This window comes from Dufourea novaeangliae, unplaced genomic scaffold (assembly GCF_001272555.1).
Source record: "Dufourea novaeangliae isolate 0120121106 unplaced genomic scaffold, ASM127255v1 scaffold125, whole genome shotgun sequence".
In the NCBI taxonomy this organism is placed as follows: Eukaryota; Metazoa; Arthropoda; class Insecta; order Hymenoptera; family Halictidae; genus Dufourea; species Dufourea novaeangliae.
This window is the reverse complement of record NW_015374020.1, coordinates 2,215,461-2,223,059: the sequence shown is the minus strand read 5'-3', so window position 1 is coordinate 2,223,059 and position 7,599 is coordinate 2,215,461.

The following is a 7,599-nucleotide window of genomic DNA, read 5'->3' as shown; positions in this document are numbered from 1 at the left end:
CACGATTCCAACGTATCAATCTGTGATTCTGTTTAGAAGATCCCACGCGGCTTCGTTCGACCGTGGAAAATGGAGAACCGAAATGCTCGATGATCTTTCTTATAATTTTCTTCATAGAATTTTCATTCAACTGGAAATGGAACACGGGAGAATACGCAGATGTGTCTTTTATTCTTCGACTATCAAACACTTGGATAATTTTTAATAGATCAGATTCGACACAGGACATCGAAGATGTGTATTTTCATAAAATTAAATCGACATTCAAGTGGTTATTCGTAGAATTTGTTTATAAATGGAATAATTATTTATATAAACGTTCAGTTTGATGTACAAAATAGTTTGTTTTGGTATTTATTCGAAAGGGTGAAAAGTAGTTGTTATCGAGATGGAAACGATACGTTTCGTCTAATCTCAAAGAAAATCTCTGCGAACCGGCCCTTAAATGGACAGGTATCTCTGGCTCCAAAGTTCCCGGCGACGTCCGCACGATATTTAACGCAGAAAACACCAAATCTGGAAACTGATACTTTAACGATTCGTTACGGGGCACGGCTGAACGAGCGTACGAAAGGAGCCGCCGTGCATTTCTCCCAGGTAACATTCCGAAAGCTTGCTTAGGAAATTATCCCGGTTTCGCGATTGGCCCGGGGCCTTAAATATTGTGACTCGACCCCGTTGGTCACGCTCCGAATGTAGGATTTACTGCACGAATTTTTACTATAAAAGCATCCGGAATTTTTGCAGCAACGACGGATCAATTTATTTTCTGGATAAAAATATATCGTGGAACAAATATCTATCGATTGAATAAAATGAAAGTTATTTTTGGTGCAAAGTGTCGTAATACAAAATAAAATAAAAATCTATGATTTATTGTATTTTCCAAGTTGAAGGATGCTATAAATGCATAAACATCCGCAGTCTAGTGACAAAGGTCGTCACATTTCTGATTTCAAGATCACCAAAGATCTCACCATTCCCAAACGATTTCTATTGAAGTCAACATTTCCTGGTCACCAAGCAAGTAAAGAGGAGAGTCGGTGGCAAGTTCAGGGAATCCAAGAAATCGTTCAAGGAGCAGAAGAACCAAGAGAATAATCCTGTCGACCATGTCCCGGTTCTCGTGTCGGTCCGCCATATTATCTCGGAAATGTTGCTCCGTGAAAACGATGACTCGGAGGATAATCCCACGAAGAAATAAGCCATGAGTCCGGTAAGATCGTCGAAACAACCGCCATTTGCGGGGCCCGTTCGCTAATTCCACGCCTACCCACGGTTTTACTGCTGCTTCGAACAACGTTCAGGAAATTTCGAGCGGAAACCGATATCCTCCTAGTAGTGTTGCGGTTGCGGTCGTTGCGGCTCTCGTCGGGAATAATACAACCTCGTCAGGCGAAGACTTTTCGGCGAGTCCCGATCGAGAAGATACACGACAAACGAGGAGCAGGATGTTTATTCATTGGTGAATTTGCTTGTTAAGTAGATACTTGAAAGAAAGAGGTCTTTTTGTGTGTAATTTGTGGCGCAAGATTGTTGTTACAAGAAACGACTGTCGCAATATGTACTTCTTTGTCGGGCGTGTTGTTCCATTTTCAAAAGCCGAAGACATATTTTTGATATACTGTCGCGTGATCTGTTTAATGGTTACGTGAGACAGTCCGTGAAGAAATTCCAAGAAGAAAGGCTGTATTATTTACAAGATAGAATGATAATCATTTTTGTCACAAAGTATACTGAACGAAGTATATATGAATGCACTAGACGCGGAAATTAATTCTGTTCTTCGAACGAATTCTACTAGAAACAAATTTAGCAAAAAGGAAGGATATTGGTTATATACCCAATATCCAACTTCAGTAATGGAATGTAGCAAAGACATTGGGACAAGCTGATGAAAATAAGAGGCACAAACAGGACATTCCGAACGAGCCCAAGAACATACATATCTCGTTGCAAAAAAAAATGACTACGGAGTACAGGTTGTCCAGGTGAATCATTGGCAGTCATTTACAAGAAACCTTATCGATGCTTCTTACCCTCTTACCGCCCCGTCGTCCTCGTTTTCCGCAAAGAACTTTAGCCAATAATGCAATTAAGACAGGTTGTAACATCGCGTTTAACAATTGAATTAACCGCGACGAGAGAAGTTCACCGTTTTAAACTGCCCCGTCGCCTACAAAACTGCTCGTTACCTGAAAGATTTACACGATACGTAAATTATCTCTTGTACAGATAAAAGAAATTACTATCTACAATTCCCTCTCAATGTCCACTTCATTCTTCAATTAATTCTCTTTAATATCTTCACGCTTCTACATTCTTAACTACACCCATCTTGAACACCACGAAGAAAAGCCTGCCAAAAGCTCGCGGAATAAACGATAAATATATTTAACAAGAGGGAAGAGGGTGGAGGATAGAAGAAAGAAAGGAAGACGAGAGAGAAGAGAAGAAAAGATCCATCGAGCCATGTGGCAGGCGCAAACGGTGTGAGTAATGGCTCTCCGGGTATTGCACCCCTCTTCGTCCCTCCGACGCGTATAATAACGAGCGAGCTATCATCAACGGGATCATTATCATCGATCGATCGATGGCCTTCGTCCTCCTCCGCCTTCCTCCCTCTTTTCGATCCCTCACTCTGTCTTTTTCTCCCGTTTGTCCTTGTCCGAGCTTCGCGCTGATCCACGATAAGTGCCCCCGCGCGGCCAGGGATGAAAGGTTCGCGAACCGGGCTGTCAGGGGAGGGGGCGGCCGAAGGATAAGGGGGGAAGGTTTAATGACGAAATTATACCGAAGCACCGTGTGTAACCTCGGTGTCCATGAAGACGTAATATTTTTCTGCGCCGCCGTCCGGGACCGATCGTTTACCTTCGATGATCGCCGCGCGTGATTTCGTGCTCGGAACGAAAAACGATGACACACACGGGCAGTGCGTGCGTGCCCCGAGAGGGGATTTCCGTCGGGCGTGATCCTCTTTTGACCCTCTGGGCCACGCTCGTTCCCTCGAATTAAGCAATGAAATTACCTTAACGCTCGCCGTACGCCGCGGCCAAGCTGACTAGTATTTACCGCGCGCCGTCGAAAACGCTCGATAAATATTAATACCCGCGCCGCCACCGACGGACATCGAAGCGTTCTCCGATATATTGTGAAGCACTTGGAGCCTCTTTAATTGGGTACGTGAACCGTGTGTAGTGGGTATAAAAGTGAATTTGCTGCTCGTAGATGCCGAAAGTGTTGTTTATAATGGAACGATATTAAAACTTGTTCTGAATTGTGTGCAGATTCTGTGAAAGATTGCGATCGTTCACATTCGGGAGTACCCATGACTATTTTTATTGCTGTACAGTTTGGCTGTCGTGAGTATAATTGTAGGAACAGAAAAAGTGTAGGTACTAAAAGAAAGAATTTTTCTCATTTTCTTTTCCTGTACATTTTCAACATCCCCTTAGTTCGTAACTCCTTCACCAATCTTCTCTATTCTCCTATTCTAAATTTCATTTTGTACTTCTTCAGTTTCCTCCTTCTATGTCCTTCCTCGAGTTCCCAAACACCGTAACTAATCGGTAAATTCCAACTTTCCGCTTTCTTCTCCACGTTAGGCGTCATTACATCCCCGAGCAATCCCTGAAACGGGGAAACCAGGCGTCGGCCACCGGTTACGTCGACGCTCGAACCGTCCGTCGAATTAACCTCGTCGCTCAGTACTCGCGGAATGTCCGTCGGTTTATGCAAACCGGCCCATTAGAGGTAAACCGACGCGCGTCAATCCGATTTAAAAGTGGCGTGTCAAACCTGCACGCCAACGGGATCGAAACGGAACGAGCGCGCGCGTGTGCACTCGCGCCGAACGAGGGACGTGTTCATACGTCAACGGCTCATTAACGGCGACAGGGGACGCGTGAACGTCGAACTCGACGGATTAGATGCTGCCTGGAATACACGAATTTCACGGAAACTAGTTTTCGCGTCGGGTGAATTTCACTCTTGGGATTGCATGCAATCGCGATTCGAGGTGTTCACTTCTTGCTTTTGTGTGATCATTGAATTTGTGGCGGGTCTGTCAAGATCACGTTAAAATCCGAGGGAACGTGAGACCGTGTTACTTTTTCAGTGAAACAGTTCAGGTAAACGTAGAATTTTCATTTAAAAATTTTTGAATCTTGAAAATTTTAGACTCGGGAATTTGTAATTAACAGGTATTGAATTTTCCATTTGATTTTCGTTAGGAAATTGTCGAACGATCATGAAGATCGTTATCGGATGATCGTGTGCTCGATCCGCGCTCGCGAGAGGCATGACGCGACATGACAGTCTCTTTGTGCACGAGTTTATGAAGATGTCGCCGAGGCGAACGCGTCGAGCCACGAGAACGTGCAAAGCGTTTACAAAACGCTTACGCGTGCACATCGACGCCGGGCCGGATGCATTATCTGATGGCACCGACATACGTCTTCGCTGTCAGCCGATCGTTAAGGGAACAATCAGACACACCAGAGACGGATCGGCCGCCAAGGAACTCCCCTCTCATCCTTCTCGTCACCTTTCGTTTTTTATTCTTTACTATTTTGTATTCCGTTCTCTCGTGCACCTCCGATCTCTTTGGTCCGTTCGCCCACTCGAGTATACATGTACTCGTTCTTCGGAATAATATTTCCAAAGAAGTATCGGTGAAGATATTCAAATCTAAGAAAAGAACTTTAACCCCAGCTAGCAGTGAAATTCATATGAACGTACATATGACTTCGAAATCCATCTGAACATTCGAGGGTTAAGTATGTAAAAACGGTTACAATGTGTATCCACGGACGTTCATTGAGATGAAAAATAGTGAAGACAACTGTCTTGAGTCACTAATAAATACTAAATAAATTCTGTTATCTATCTTTCGTATCTTTCCCGTTTACTCAAAGCTTATGTACCCAGTATGATATTCTTCGTCACTGTTTGCCACCACATTTCATTTTAGAATGCACCTTCACCGTTAACTGCAAGTTCGCGTACGTCATTTCTCTATCCGTTTGAAATCGCTTTCGTAGTGCATATACAGCCGCGAACAATCCACCGAATGGAAATTCGATTACTCGTGTCCTCCGCCAGGTGCTTCCTCCTCGGTCGGTCCTTTATTACGTGACAATATTGCGAACGCCTCTCTCGCCGGCAATAAAGCGCTTTAAGATCCTCGCCAGATGTCACACCGTCGGTCGGCGTCATATACGAGACCGAAATCTCAAATATTAGCGGATCTCCCCGGCGGATAGAGAGGATGGCACGTCCGCACGCTCTAATATCGCGCCTTTTTTTCCCGTCCCTCGACGCCGCCGCGACATGTGCGCGAAACGGCTTATAAAACTTTCGCGGAGCAACGTATCGTCCCAGTTTTTCCATTGCGAACCAATGAGACCCGCGGACAGTGTGATCTGGAAAAGCGGGAGTTGTGAAGAAAAGCGTCTCAAAACCATCCCCTTGCGATAGAAAGTTTCCTGGTACAGTCGTTTAGAATGTTTCTTCCTTATGCGTGCGTTATTAATCGTTTCCTTTTAATCTGTCTGTTGGGTGACTTAAAAAGTCTGTTTGTTACAGATCTATTTTTTTAAATTATTCTCTATGATATATGTTATGTTTGTATGTACCTTTTTTAAGGTGAATGAGGAACATCTGGGAACAAGAGATGAATGGATATTTGTAAGATATGTATAGCCTGTTCTGTTATCTTGTCATAGTTATGTGGAACTTTACTGTTTCTCATTTTTTTGTATGCTTGGTTAATCGTAATTAATATCAATTAATCTAATCCAGTAATCTAATACCATTAATCTAATCCAGTGATATTGCGGTTGTAATTAACACTTATTCAATTTATGTACTTGAGCTTTAAATATTACTCACTCAATTTATTTTTCTTGAGCTTTAAATTCTACGGCATAGTAAATAAAAGCTGTTAGTATAATGCTGTATTCATGGTTAGAAGCTGAAGGTAACATAGGTTTGAATAACTCCCGAATTTTTCGCATACACGTATATACGTCTAGGGGCGGTATTCATAGACGCTGCTTCCACTTATAAATGTGTAATCCATACGTATCACGTGAATGTATATTCATATCTGGGTACTTAAGCATTTGCTTAAGAATAAGCAGCGACTATGAATATCGGCCTAAATATAGTTTTTTGTAAGATATTTGCGGACTTAGCGGCAAAAGACAATTGCTTTATTAAAGCAGCTCCTTTGACTGAGAACGCCATCCGTGGTAAAATGCCCAAACTGAGAACTGTATAAATTCACAAAGATCAGCTTATTTTCAGCGTTTTATATATAATACGTTCTGGACGTGCTGGGCGACAACGTGAGATACGTGCATGTATCTGAGAAATACGTTTTAGCGAGGGACGTTTCCAGTGAGCAATTAACAAACCAATAATTATCGAGCTTCTACTAACTAAAAAGTTTATTATCTACATCTGGCAACATGAGTATGGTATTAATTGGTTATTAGCTTCGACATTTTGTCGTAGATGCCACCACGAGTATCCGATTACATTTGTTACAGAAAAAAACAATTACCTTCTGTAAATTTTTACATACGAATTTAGTTACACGTTATTTACGTACAAAAATTTTATTTATTGCGAATAATTAAATAATGAACGTATGTTAATATTCAGCTACGTGTCTCTCAAATTAAGTGAAATACAGAAGTTTTATTTTCTTGAAAATTAATGTCAAAAAATGCAGCAACTGGTCAGATTAGGTTCGTAAATAAATCGAAACCCTGTATCGACACACTGTTTTTTAGGCTATCAAATATCACACGGAATCTTTTAGGAAGTAGTAAAATCCTTTACACAAATTCAATGAAATACTTTCAGGTACCCAGTTTATGGCTATGAAATTAGAATGTTTAAGAAGATGTAAAGGAGTTTCATATTTGCAATTATTTTGTGATACTGTAATAGAAATCGGTATTCTGTGAGAAAAATTGTATTTAACGATATGAAATGAATAATAAATAACGGTCTTAGGGATTTATACTGGAGAGCTAAATCTTTAAAAGGAACATGTCGCTTAAACAAATTGGTTAAAAATGATATTTATTTGGGGAATATGAACATCATAAATAAACGAGAGCGGTAGAGAGAGCCGCGGTATCGGTGCTGACGCGTGCCGAAGAATTTCGGTGGTCTATGGGGGGAGGTGTACGAGCGAGAGAGTACGGTAGAGCGTGCCGCGGTATCGGTGCTCTCTATCGGTCCAACGCGCTAGTGACGTTGCGTCACACAGTTTATTGACCTAGCCGTGTACGCCGTGTACCATAGCCGTACCTGGCTGTACCATCCGATGTTTGGGTCGTTCAAGGAAGGTCGTTCAAGCCGGCAAAAACAATTCAACACGGAACAAACCTGCGTACGGCGTACGCCCAATACATAACGGCGTTAGCTTCCTCACTTTCTCGTGAACCGTCGCGGAGGGTGGTCGCGCGTCTCATACTCGTCCTTTCTCTTGTTACTAACCCATTGTTTGTTGCAGGCATTCGACAACCATCAATTTATTTACTGTGCATATTGTTGTGTCCCCTCTCTTGTTACTAATCCCTT